The 13766-nt window shown below is 35.3% G+C and overlaps 1 non-coding gene across 1 annotated transcript; it reads right to left on the minus strand.

Annotated features, from left to right (window-relative positions):
- Nucleotides 1–236: 236 nt before the first annotated feature.
- LOC136145351 (U6 spliceosomal RNA) lies at nucleotides 237–342 on the minus strand. Its single transcript, XR_010658787.1, has one exon. It is a non-coding gene; the product is annotated as a U6 spliceosomal RNA (small nuclear RNA).
- Nucleotides 343–13766: the final 13424 nt, after the last annotated feature.

The following is a 13766-nucleotide window of genomic DNA, read 5'->3' on the forward strand; positions in this document are numbered from 1 at the left end:
ATCCATGAGGTTGCAAAGAGTCAGACACAACTTAGCGACTAAATAACAGCAACAACAATAGCACTCTAGTTAATCTGTGATAAATCTATATACTATTATGAAACCATTGCAACGAGCATAACAAAATAAAAATTAATAATAGTTTCTTATGTTTGAGCATCATGGTCTGTCACAGTATGTATTATAAAATGCTATATTTATTCTTTTTTTTCCGTTTTATTTATTTATTTATTTATTTAAATATGGAATGCTTCACGAATTTGCATGTCATCCTTGCGCAGGGGCCATGCTAATCTTCTCTGTTCGTTCCAATTTTAGTATATGTGCTGCCGAAGCGAGCACTAAAATTCTGTATTTAAAAAGGAAATGAAAGAAGTTTCCTAGTGTTCCAGTGGTTAAGAATCCGCCAGCCAATGAAGGGGACGTGAGTTCGATTCCAGGTCTGGGAAGATTCCACATGCCAAGGAGCAAAGTTTACACCCATTTAGTTGTTCCACACTGAAGTCTGCTCCTAGAACCTATGCTCCACAACAAAAGAAGCCACAGCAGTGAGAGGCCTGTGCACCCCAGCTAGAGAAAGTCTGCATGCAACAATAAAGACCAAGTGCAGACAAAAATAAAAATAATAAATAAATAGACAAATAAATAAATAATGTTCAAAAATACCAAAAAAGAAGGATAAGAAAGAATTGAGTAATGACAACATTCTTCTTTAAACTAAAGGAATGTCATTTGGACATTATTTTCCTCATATAATAATCATTCTTCAGTTGAGGAAAACTACTAGAATAAGTTCTTGAGTCATAAAAAATGATAAATAAATAACCAACAATTGTCCTTGGGAAAACTATAAAGTGGTTGCCAAGCTAAACCCAGAAATTCATGTGAGATGTGAGTCTGCTCTGCTTGCTAGTGTATTCTGAAATGTCTTTCTCCGGTTTGGACCTAAAAGGAGCATTCTGGAGAGATGATTGAGCTAAACTTGACACCTCATACTAGAGAATGCCTGGCATTCTCAATACATTATTGACTCTAGACCAGGCAACCAGTGCCGTTTCTCTGCCCCCAGATGAATATGTGTTCTGCTGTTGACCATTTGTGTGACCATCAATAGGACAGTATGTATCCAGTGTTGGCTACTATCAACATACCATCCAGATCCATCCATAAACCAGATCTCCAAATATTATCTTTTGTTACCTGGCTGCAAGAACTAGCCAAACACCAAAGGAGATGTCAAAGAAGGGTAACAAACCAACAAAGGAAGGTACTGGGGATGTTTGAGCCAACTATTTGTGCAATTTGCAAGTCTTCCGAATCCATAATAGTTGGACCGTGTCTTTCATATATGATCCCAATTCAATGGCAGTAGATGCCTAATTTATTTATTTATTGGAAAAGAAAATGTTGAGTTGGTGAAGGAAACTTAAGCCTAATATTTGTTTGATGTCTCATAGCCAGATGTTCAGTCTTTAACAGTCATTAGCTAGGAGCTGCTTCTCAAAATGGAGAATCATTACTGACAGAGTATGACAAGATACTGCTCCAAATTATGGATCTGCCCAGTGTTTCCCTTACTGGAGTTCAGCAGAGTCTCCATAAAGCATCTATAAGTGCAAAAGACACTTGAAGTATCATTGGTCATGATACTCAAGTCTTAGGTAGTTTACACAGCAGTCTGGACTTGAAGAACTCATTTTATGAGTCCTACTCCAAACTGGAACCCTTATAGTTTACTCAGCAAAATGATCAGAACAGTGTACCCAAAAGTGGTACATGTTGCCTCCAAAATCCAAAAACCCCACTATGCCTCTTTCTTTGTGGTAGACAGTACAAAGTACAGCAATTTACCTTTACATATGGCAAGTCTGTTTCAAACAAGCCCCAGAAAATGGAACGTCATTGCACTGATGTGATAGGTGCCTGGAATTTCTTTCAACTTACCATATAAACTTCTAGCACATTTGTGCATTTCTAAGATATTTAAGATACTTATGAGTTCTTGTTTCTCAAGGCAAATTAACATATTTTCATAGTAAGGATGAATGAGCTTGGAGTTCTGTGACATATCAAAAGGCTCAAGATCCTACCAATTATATGATGACCAAATACATATTGGTATAAATGTAATTTAAAATAGTGAAGATGTACTACTCTCCCATCTGGGTGAAAATGATCTACTTCTGATTATCCTTATTAACATAGATAGAGAAAACCGCTTCTAAGTCAATAACTGCATACAGCATACAAGAGGCTATGCAATATCTATGCTTTCATAGACCCATATCTGAAGTGAAAATCACAGTTGAAATCACTACCTTCCTAAAGTTTATGATAACCTGCAACCATTCCCAAGACTCACCTAGTTTTTGCTCTGGCCAAAAGGAGAGTGAGTACTTGGTAGATATCATCACCTTTAGCATCTTTGTTTTGTGATGGTGGTACCACTCAATAAGTTCCCTTTGTTTTGGTATCGTAGAGTGTAGGAGGAAAGGAAACCTAATGGGGAGGGGGTGGAGGTGGCATGGCAGGGTGTCTCCACTTTGGTTCTCTTCTATAACCACTCTTACTCCGCAAGTCAGGGGACCATTGTTGAGTTTTTACCAGTTGCCAATTACGGTTATACCAATTGTACTTTCAGGAAATATGGAAATAATCAAAAGATAGCACTGCAGACCTACTGAAACACAGTGAGAAAAAGATTCTGTGAAGGCTCTACAAATCCTCATGCTGTCCAGCAGATCAGAGATGGTATTTTAGGTCCCCAGATATGTTTGTTAAGTCATACTTGTGGTTTAATATGTTAATCCAATACTCAGAGAGAATGTGTTTTCATATTATGCCAAGCAATTAATACTTTTATGGGTTTTTTAGGTTTACTTTTTTAGTTAATTTTTATATCTTAACTGTTTTCTAATAAACATTATTTTTAAAATATAAATTTTATAAATGCATATAATTAATAGTTTTCTTTTAATTAGCCTATTCACAAATTTGCTCACTTTTCTTTCTTTTTCAAGTTTGAATCCTTTTCTGGATCTTGGCAATAACCTAGTAGACATTACGTGCAAATGCAAAAATAAAATATTTAATACTAAAGATATTTTAAAAATCAATATCAGATTCACTTTAACAATATTTAGACACTCACAGAACTAGTATTTGCTTAATTTTAAGGTGGCAAATTTCAAATGACAGAATAGAATAGTAAGTGTCTGGAGTACCATGCTGAGAATAGTTCTGAAAACACACTTGGCTTCTGCTGAAAAACTGCTCTGATGATATAGTGCTATCTGTCATGGACACTGGGGACTCTACTGCTGACTGATATTCATATATTTGCCATCTAGACCTTAGAAAGTCTGAATGGAAAACTGTCTCTTATGATGTAACATTACAACTATTGTATATGCTATTCTATTTAGAATCAGAGATAGTTTTTTTTTAATTAGGAATATTTTCATGCTTAAAATGCATCAAAATATATCAAATAATTCAAGCACATAAAATGAGAGTTTGATTTCTCTTTTCTTTCCTGATTTTGTCCAATTTGAGTTTTATGTAGCATCTATATGATGAGCTTTCCTGGTTGCTCAGATGGTAAAGAATCTGCCTGCAATGCAGCAGATTCCTGATCTCTGGGTTGGGAAGATCCCCTGGAGAAGGAAATGGCAACCCACTCCAGTATTCTTGCCTGGGAAATCCCATGGACAGAAGATCCCGGATGGCTACAGTCCATGGGGTTGCAAAGAGTTGGACACAACTGAGCGGCTAACACACAGCCACATATGATGTGAAAAGTTTCGAAAAACATGACTGACACAAATTTCTGGTACAGACCAGCAATGATCTGACATAAACCATTGCACAGGGTTGAGTGCTTTTTCCCTTTTGGATCAATAATATCAACTTACATTCTGGATTGTCTTTAAAATGTTGTGTTTAGTAATATAGTTGAAATACTGGTTAGTTAGGCTGTCAAAATATCATCTATCAGCCTATGATTTAGTTTCTCACATTGTCTTATGAAAAATGGAGACTTCTTGTGCAGTTTTCAGTGTCAAAATAAATGTAGTCCTGTCTGAATGCTTCAAACATATTTCCTCAAATTAAATAACGTGCTAAACATGTTGACATCAGGTGCCATTTGGATCTGTGTATCTCCTGATTAAAAGAAGTCTTTTGCTAGAAATGTTTCAGGCATACTTTATTAGCATATTTTAATTTTCTCTTTTCTATGTTTGTAGAGGGTGTTGTTTGATACCCTTTCTTCATAACATACAGTGTTACCACAATTTGATTAAGATTTAACTTGACTAGATCAGAGGTTAAATCTTTATTAAATATATAGGAATCTATAAGAATTAACCCACCTTTTTTCATAGTCTTATCAAAGGTATTTAACAAAGTGTCTTGAATTTATCAACTGATAATTAAATAAAACCCACTTGGAAAGTTCAATTTATTTCACAAAAATACATCACTAAAAATAATATTTTTAGATTTTTTATTGAAGTAAGATTACTCAAAATATTAGTTTCAAGTGTACAACATAATGATTCGATATTTCTATTAGACACCACATAAAGTTTTTTTTTTAATTGGCTGTATTCCCTATGCTGTAAATCACTTCTGTGTGTCTTATTTATTTATACTTTATAGCTTATATATCTCACTCCCTTTCTTCATTACCCTTCCCCTCATCTCACTTAGGTGGCCTCTATATTTTGACTTTTGTAAATAATGCTGCTGGGTTTCCCAGGTGGTGCTAGTGATAAAGAACCTGCCTGCCAATGCAGGAGAAATAAGAGATGCAGGTTCCATCCCAGGGTTAGGAAGATCCCCTGGAGGAGGACATGGCAACCCACTCCAGTATTCTTGCCTGGAGAATCCCACGGACAGAGGAGCCTGACAGGCTACAGTCCATAGGTTTGCAATAGTAGGACATGACTGAAGTGATTTGGAACAGTACAGCAAATAATGCTACTATGAACATTAAAGGAGATAGCTCTTTTCAAATAAGTGTTTTCATTTCCTTTGGATATAACTCCAGGAGTGGAATTGCTGGATCACATGATACTTCTGTTTTTAATATTTTGAGGATAATCTATACTGTTTTCCATAGTGGCTATATCAATTTATATTCTATCAGTGTTCTGGGGTTTCCTTTTCTCCACATCCTTGTCAACAACTATTTGTTATCTTTTTTACTTATTTATTTATTTATTTCCTGCCATTTTGACAGAGGTGAGGTGATATCTCATTGTGACTTTACTTTTTATAGATTAATTTTACTTACTTATTTATGGCTGGGCCGGGTCTTCTTTGTCATTGCGTGCCAGCTTCCTCCAGTTGCAACAAGTGAGGGCTACTCTCCAGTTTGGGTGCGAGGGCTTCTCATTGAAGTGGCTTCTCTTGCTGTGGAGCATGGGTTCTAGGGCACTTGGGCTTCAGTATTTGTGGCACGTGGGCTCAGTAGTTAAAGCTCCCAGGCTTTACAGCACAGGCTCATTAGCTGTGGGCACGGATTAGGTTGCTCTGCAGCATGTGTGATCTTCCCAGCCCAGGGATTGAACCTGTGTCTGCTGCATTGCCAGGTGGATTCTTTACCACTGAGCCACCAGTGAAGTCCTCATTATGGTTTTAACTTGCATTTGCCTGATAATTAGTGATGTTGAGTATCTTTTCAAGTGCCTGTCGGCCCTCTGTGTATCTTCTTTGCAAAAATACATATTTAGGTCTCCTGCCTAGTTTTTAATCACATTGTTTGTTTTTGATATTGCATTGTATGAGTTCTTTATATATTTTGATAGTAACTTTTTATCAGATTTATTATTGGCAAATATCTTCTCCAATTCTTATATTTGCCTTTCTGTTTATCAATGGTTTGCTTTGCTGTGCGAAAGCTTTCTAGTTTGATTAGGTTCCACTTGTTTATTTTTGCTATTGTTTCCCTTGCCTGTGAAGACAGATACAAAAAGATATTGCTAAGACCTATGTCAAAGAGTGTACTACCTGTATTATCTACTTTCTTTGTGCTTTCAGGTCTTGCATTTAAGCCTTTAATTCATTTTGAGTTTAGTTTTGTATACCATGTGAGAAAGTAGTCCAGTTTGATTCTTTAACATAGCTATCAGGTTTTCATAGCATCATTTATCAAAGAAATTTTTCTCCATTGTATACTTTGCCTCCTTTGTTGTAAATTAATTGACCCTATGTGTGTGAATTTTTTTCTGGACTGTATATTCTGCTCCATTGATCTATGACTCTGCTTTTGTGCCAGTAACAAATTGTTTTGATTACTGTAACTTTGTAGTATAGTCTGAAGTCAGGGAGCATGAAACCTCTAGTTTTGTTCTCTTTCTTTTTTTTACCCCCTCAAGATTTCTTTGGTTACTCATGGTCTTTTGTGGTTCCATACAAATTTTAGGATTATTTGTTATATTTCTGTGGAAAATGTCATGGCTGTTTTGATAGGGGTTGCATTAAATTTGTAGATTGCTTTGAGTAGTGTGGACATTTTAACTATTAATTCTTCTAATCCATAATCATGGATTGTCTTTCCATTTGTTTGTATTGTCTTCAATTCCCTTTATCAATGCCTCATAGTTTTCAAAGAATATATCTTTTATCTCTACAGTTAAATTTATTCCTAGATGTTTTCTTTTTTGATGTGATTGGAAATGAGATTGTTTTCTTGTTTCCTCTTTCTGATAGCTTATTATTAGTGTACAGAAAAGCAATATGTTTCTGTATACTAATCCTATACTCTGCAAATTTATTGAATTTATTTATTAGTTTTAATAGTCTTCAGTAGCATTTTTAATGTTTTCTATATACAGTGTCATTTCATTTGCAAATAGTTACAGTTTTACTTCTTTCCTTCCAAAGTAGATACCTTTTATTTCTTTTTCTTTGTCTGATCACTCTTTCTAGCATGTGCAACACAATGTTAACCAGAAACAGTGAGAATAAATATCTTTGTATTGTTTCTTATCTTTGAAAAAATGTGCTTAGCATTTCACCATTGAATATGAAGTTAACTGGGGATTTCTCATAAATAGCCTTTACTTTTTAAGATGTATTTCCTCTATACCAACTTTATCAAGAGGCTTTTTTTTTAATCATAAATGGATGTTGAATTTTGTCAAATAATTTTTCTCTCTGCAACTATTGAGATGATCATGTGATTTTAATCTTTGCTTTTGTTAATATAGTGTATTACATTGATTGACTTGTGAATAGAGCTTATATCTCATCAAAAATGCTAATTCTGATGGAACCCAGCCATGGCTATCATGCATAAGAGTAACATTCTGGCTAATATTCTAATTATTCTTAATTCACACCCCATCTGGAGAATAAAAGGCTAATTGATTCATGGACCTTAGGGAGGTTTAAGAAATTTCATGTTTCAGCATCAGATCGCTAAAGTTTAGTTGCAGACATGCTATCTAATGCTGTTTGACTTTCTCTATTGGGAGAGAAACTCAATTGATTATCCCATTCTTTTTCCAAGAATAGTCTAACACTAAAGTGCCTCTCTTGCCATTGATGGAAAATTTGCTTTTCTGTGTAGCAAAAGAATCAAACATCATTAGAATCAAGCATCAATTAGTACAACTGATGGTGTGACCACAGATTTTTGAGGAACTAACAATATGGCTGACCAAATAGGAAGAATAAATGAAGGCCAATATTTAGGTTTTACAAAACTGCAAAACACATGTCCAAGTAATTTATTTATGTCTTTTGTAAGTGATCTAAAATTATTTGGGATACTATTTTCCCATGCTTCAAATAATATTCAAATAATCATATAAAGTATTATGTTCCATATTCTCTTCATTCATCTTCTGGAAGACAGATGGAACCTTGTCTGCTTTTCTTCAGATATTTTAGAGAATTTTCTTTCACATTTTAGTTTATGAATGTAAACCCTAGATTGCACTACTGCAACTATAAGTAACTTTCTAATTTATTGCATCTTTAATAACAGACAAATCTTATTGCAGACACTCGTTGACTACTCCAACTACTCCCCTTCTTCCTAGCCCTGATTTGGTTCAAAACTCTGTCCCACACATAATCATATACTCCAGAGAATGCTTTCATTCTAAACCTGTATTAACTAATTATGATTGGGACGTTAAGCTAATTGTGATCAATTCATTCACTTTTAGAGAGATTAGTGAAGCAATAATAATTTGATAAAATTTTTGTCACTGAGACAGGAGGGGGAAAAAAGATCTAGAATTCTGATACAAGTTAACTTGCTCTCAAAAAGAGATGCAAAGGGAGAAATGACCCTTTTCTTTTGATGAACATTTTTCAGTGCTAAGTGAACAATAACAGGATCTTGCAATCATTAAGAAGAAACTGATGCACTAAGGAACAAAATGAAAAGGTAAAAACAACAAATGGAAAAAATAAAACCATGTATGATTGAATCACTGAACTAACTAAACCTGGAGCTGTCCCAAATTGTTACATTTTTCTTACGATTTTATGAAATTTTTTTTATGATTTTCTCTAATTGCAGGCCAAAGGCACTCCCAAATATTTTCAAAGTTGTATTTTCTCTAATGTCATCTACCTACTAATAAGTGTGATTTGTGGAGTGAGTGTGTAAAGAAGATATGATGACCTAAATTTAACTGTAGACTATCAGTCCTTTTATCAAATTTTCCAAAACCAGCTTCCTCTTTGACATTTTGATTAATGTAATTTTAATGTATTCACTTAAGGAAATTTAAAATTACATATTTAAAAATTTGAGGTGTTGCATACTAAAATAGGTTTATTTTATTCTTTTACACAAAAGATATAATCTGATACTTTTTCAGTATTCTTTGTAAAATATTTTTATATAGCCATTACTCATAATGTTCTGAGAGGTAATATTATTATCAGAGCTTATTTCTCTGTTTTAACCAAAAATCTTCTGGTCTATGAAAAATTTGTTAAAACATGATAAAAGTGCATCTAAATTTAACCCTAATTTGTGAAAATTTGGTATGTTGTTTAACATTCATGTATCAGGCTTTGGAAGTTTCACATTGAAAATGCAAAAATATACAAGCATCAAATGCCATTATTCTTCTCTATAATATATGTGTTTTACTTTAAAGAGATAGGTGTGTGTAATTTTAATGTCAAACTCAGACTCACCAAAAAGTACCCTGGCAATCAGTGAAAAGGTTTAATAGGTTTTCTGTCTTGTTCTTAATTTGCTGAAATTACAAAATCAATACCTTCAGTTGTAGCTGCAGTTACCCGTTTTACTGCTTTAAGATAAAGTCTACCAGAAAGTAACCTTCACTTTCAATTTGTGGTTGAGAACATCAGGTTGTTCTTGGCCACTAGTTAAATAGCCGAGAACAGGCTATTCTCAGTCATCCTAGGAAAGATATTCCAGATGTGCTGTGGTTCCATTTCCAAGAGGATACATACTAAAAGGAACTGTGATTAATATGAAACAAACAGAAATTCCAAGTTTTACACTTTCTCCCTTCTCCTTTCTCTTCACAACACTGAAAATGTCTTTATTTATTCATTTAACTTGAGCTCATCTGAATTCTTACTCTAATCTTCAACTCGGGATCTTAGATTGGCATCAAATGTCCACAGCACCCTCCACCAAAATAAGAAATAGCCTTAGTGTGTCTGAACTCTGTCTTACCTCTAAGATTGTTGTTACAAGGGCACTTTTCTGCCACTTTTAAGATAAAGAAATTCTAGCAAGTAAAGTCAGGTTAATACAAAATGGACAAGTAAGTACATTTCTAAGATTTTAGTTTGGGGAAAATGTGAAAGATTAAGCAGTCATTTTAAATGTCAGAGATATTGGAAGTGACAAAGGGATTTTGAGCATTAAAGCTATATGTTTTTTCATTGTAATATCTCAGTAAACATGGGCAATATCACTACCGAAACTTCAGCTGTACAATGTTATCACATAGTCTTCCATGTATACGGTGTTTACACTGTTTTCCATATTAAGATTTACCCTTTGTGTACCAGAAAAGAAGCAAGAATTTGGACTTAACTCAAATGCAGGGTTTTTTTCAGTCTCCAAATTCAGAGGTATTCTTCAAGCTATTTAGTAGAGATGAAAAATATCTAAGTAGAAATGAAGATCTTACCAGATTTGCTTCTACATTGATGTTTTACTATCAGTATTTTCTTTGGCTACAAACACATGAGATATTACTGTTTCATCAATCATGACCACTGTGTCTGAGCCACAATAGTAATAATTACATTCTATTTTAATTTACCTCTTTACATGTTTGTCTGTTCTAATAGATTATAGGTCTTTGAGGGAAATGATTTCTTATCCATCTAGAACAAACCCTGTTATCATAAGGCACACAGTATATTGTCTAGAATATCGGGAAAAATCAAACAAAATTTGAATCAGAATTGAAATCACCATAAACTGCTGATGAACTCAACGTATGAGAAACAGTAACAATTTAAGGGTTGTTACTTCTAAAAGAGTCATAGTATTCTGTCTAAGCAAAAGTGAAGGGTGGGGAGAACTTTGTTTTGGATATGTCACACAAGTAAATTGTTTTTATCTTATTTTGACACTGGTCCTTAGACTATTGGTTATAACGCAGTAGCGAGTCATAACATTGATTTAGTTGGTAGTGTCCGATATTATTTGTCTTGATTGAATGAAAAGAATGGAAGAAAGCTAGACAGAATAGAATAGAAAAAAAAAACTGAATAAGAAAGAAGTATAATGCAATGAATTACAATACAGTAAAATAGAAAAGAAGATACCAGAATGTACACACTAAATAAGACTAAAGTTTTCTAAAGATTCTTGATTATATATTTGTGTATGTGTGTGTGTGTGCTCAGTCACTAAGTTGTGTTCGACTTTTTGTGACTCCATGGACTATACTAGTTGCAATTTTAAATGTGTTTTAAAATGACAGTATTGGTCCAAACGTTTGAAAAAACACAGAGCTAGAATATGAGTTTGGCTGTTCTGTCAGACACCAAAGATAATTCTGGCCTAAATTAAAAGGAGGTTGATTTAGGTCTCACGTAAGCATCCCGAGGTAAGAATCCAAGACTAGCACGGCATCCCCACAGGATCAGTTCCTGCTCTCCTCCTACCTTGTTGCTTTGCTCTCCTTAGAGGTATCTTTAATCCATGTGATCCAGGATAGCTCACTTCCCTACCCATGTTTTAATCATTAGGAGAGAAAAAAAAAAAAAAGGGAAATAGGAGAGCATGACTCGGAAGTTACCCACAGTGCTACATCTACATCAGATACTATATCTCATTTCAAGACAGATTGGAAATAGGATCTTAATTGTAAGCAGTCATCTATCTAGCTAAAAGTCTAGGTTTCAATTACTTTGTAAGATGGGGAGAAAGGAGATTTGGAGAAAAATAGCAGTCTTGCCACTTCTATGTTTGGTAAATATAAATCAGAAGTACACAAATCAACTTGCTCCTTCACTTAACAGACATTTATTGAACATCTACTTACTAGCTATGGACACTGTTCTAGGCTCTGAGGATATAGCAGTTAATAAAGAATGAAAGGTGTCTGCCTTCATGGATCTTATGTTCTTTTATATACTGTGTTATATACTTTTAAAACTTCATATTTCCTGGCAATTCCCTGGCAGTCCATTGTGCAGTGGTAAAGAATTTGCCTGCTAATGCAGGAGACGCCTGAGATGTGAGTTTGATCCCTGGAAAGGGAAGATCCCCCTGTAAAGGAAATGGCAACCCACTCCAGTATTCTTGTTTGAGAAATTCCATGGACAGAGAAGCCTGGAGGGCTGCAGTCCATGGGGTTGGAAAGAGTCGGACATGACTGAGCATGCACCAGGGCTTAGAACTTGGTGCTGTCACTACTGAGGCCCCAGGTTCAATCCTTGGTCAGGGAATTAAGAACCCACAAGCAGCACAGAAAGACAAAAAAAAAAAAAAAATGCCGTCATACTGTGTTTACACCAAACCGAGCACCAGAATACTAGTTTTTAAGTAATTTCTTACAACTCATACACCTTAAAAAATAATCACAAATGCTCATAAAGTAAGATTTATAAGGATGTCCATTGTGGTTTTTTTTATAATAATGATAACCTGGAATACACTGAAATGTCCATCAATATAAAAAGGGCTAAACTATGTTATGTTCTCTATGTTATGGATAATAAGCTTCTGTTATAAAGAAAGGCAGAGCTATGAATACTAGCAGAGAAAAAGCTCCAAATTATTCCATCAAGTGAAAAAGGTAAGTTGCAGAATAATCAATTAAATAAGTGCATGTACTTCTCAACAAATATTCTCATTTATTTTTTCAATCTTTATCTCCTTATATCTATATATCCATTATATTTATATATTTTACCTCCATAGAAAAACTCTGAATCTATATATACTAATTAGTCAGTGAGTTAGCAGTGGTTATCATAGGGACAATGAGTGGGATCTGGGAAGAAGGAAAATATTACATTTGTATGACATAAATTTTATTGTATTTAAATTTTAAAGGAAAATGTCTACAAATTGTCATGCAAGCAAAGTCAAATAACCATGCAACACATACTCTCTTCTTGCTGGAACAACAGTCAATGGAGAGAGCTGCCAATAACAGAAGACTAGCGGGTAAGCAATTTCTCAATTCCCATGTGTATTACACTGAACAGAGTTCCATTAAATGTCCCCATCGGACTCCAATGAGGTACCCTAACACTTGGGATGTGTGACTTTTTAGCTGCCAGTGTAGGGAAGCCAAAGTCCCTCACCTGGTCACTCAGGGGCCAGGATATGAGAGAAATGTGCTGTGGCAGAATCTTTAATCCAGCACTAGCCCAGAAACTAGTTACTTGCAGTGAGAGTACCACTGGTCCCTCTTTGGCCTGATTGCGGGTTAGGGTTTAAGCCTCGCCACTGCAGCTAAATGACATTGAAAGTGTAAGTCGCTCAGTCATGTCTAACTCTTTGCGACCCCATGGATAACCTGCCAGGCTGCTCTGTCCGTGGAATTGTCCAGACGAGAATACTGGAGTGGGTTGCCATTCCCTCCTCCAAGGGATCTTCCCAATCAAGGGATCGAACCTGTTCTCCTGCATTGGCAGGAGGACTCTTTACCATCTGGGCCACCAGGGAAATCCAAAGTGATACAGCACACTGGTTGCCAAATTTGCCACATCAGCATTCTTGCTCAGAGAAGCAGCAACTTCTTCTCTGGCATAATTAAGGAGCCGTGGTCCTAACCCTGGGGTTGGTGAAGTTTGATTCCCTTACATATGGGGATGTAGCCAATTTCCATGGGATTTTGTAAAAGATCACATTCTTTTACAGGAAATCAGTCTTGGGTGTTATTTTTCACATATATTTCTTAAGAATCAATATATTTTAAAATGTGATTTAGAGGTAACACAATAGTTGTTAACATATTAAATTTAGATATAGTAAGGGCAATGGTAATCTTACAGAAGGTGGTAGATTTGAGGCAAAAGACTGAGATTCTAGGAGAAAAAAAAATGACAAATGAGTGTATAAAACTTTGTGAGAAATATGAGTTTGAAAGAGGGGTAAGATGCAGCTGAGTGGATGAGAGCAGATCCAGAAAGGCCGTTTCAGTTGTGTGTGATGGGGGTGTGGGGGAGGCTATGGAGAACTTCAGGGAGAGTAAAATGAGGCGGAGCCAGAATCAGAGAAGAGAGATCATGATGGGCGAGTGGTGACAGTCCATGAGAACGAGAACGTAGCGGGAAGGACTGCC

Source organism: Muntiacus reevesi, chromosome 12 (assembly GCF_963930625.1).
Source record: "Muntiacus reevesi chromosome 12, mMunRee1.1, whole genome shotgun sequence".
In the NCBI taxonomy this organism is placed as follows: domain Eukaryota; kingdom Metazoa; phylum Chordata; class Mammalia; order Artiodactyla; family Cervidae; genus Muntiacus; species Muntiacus reevesi.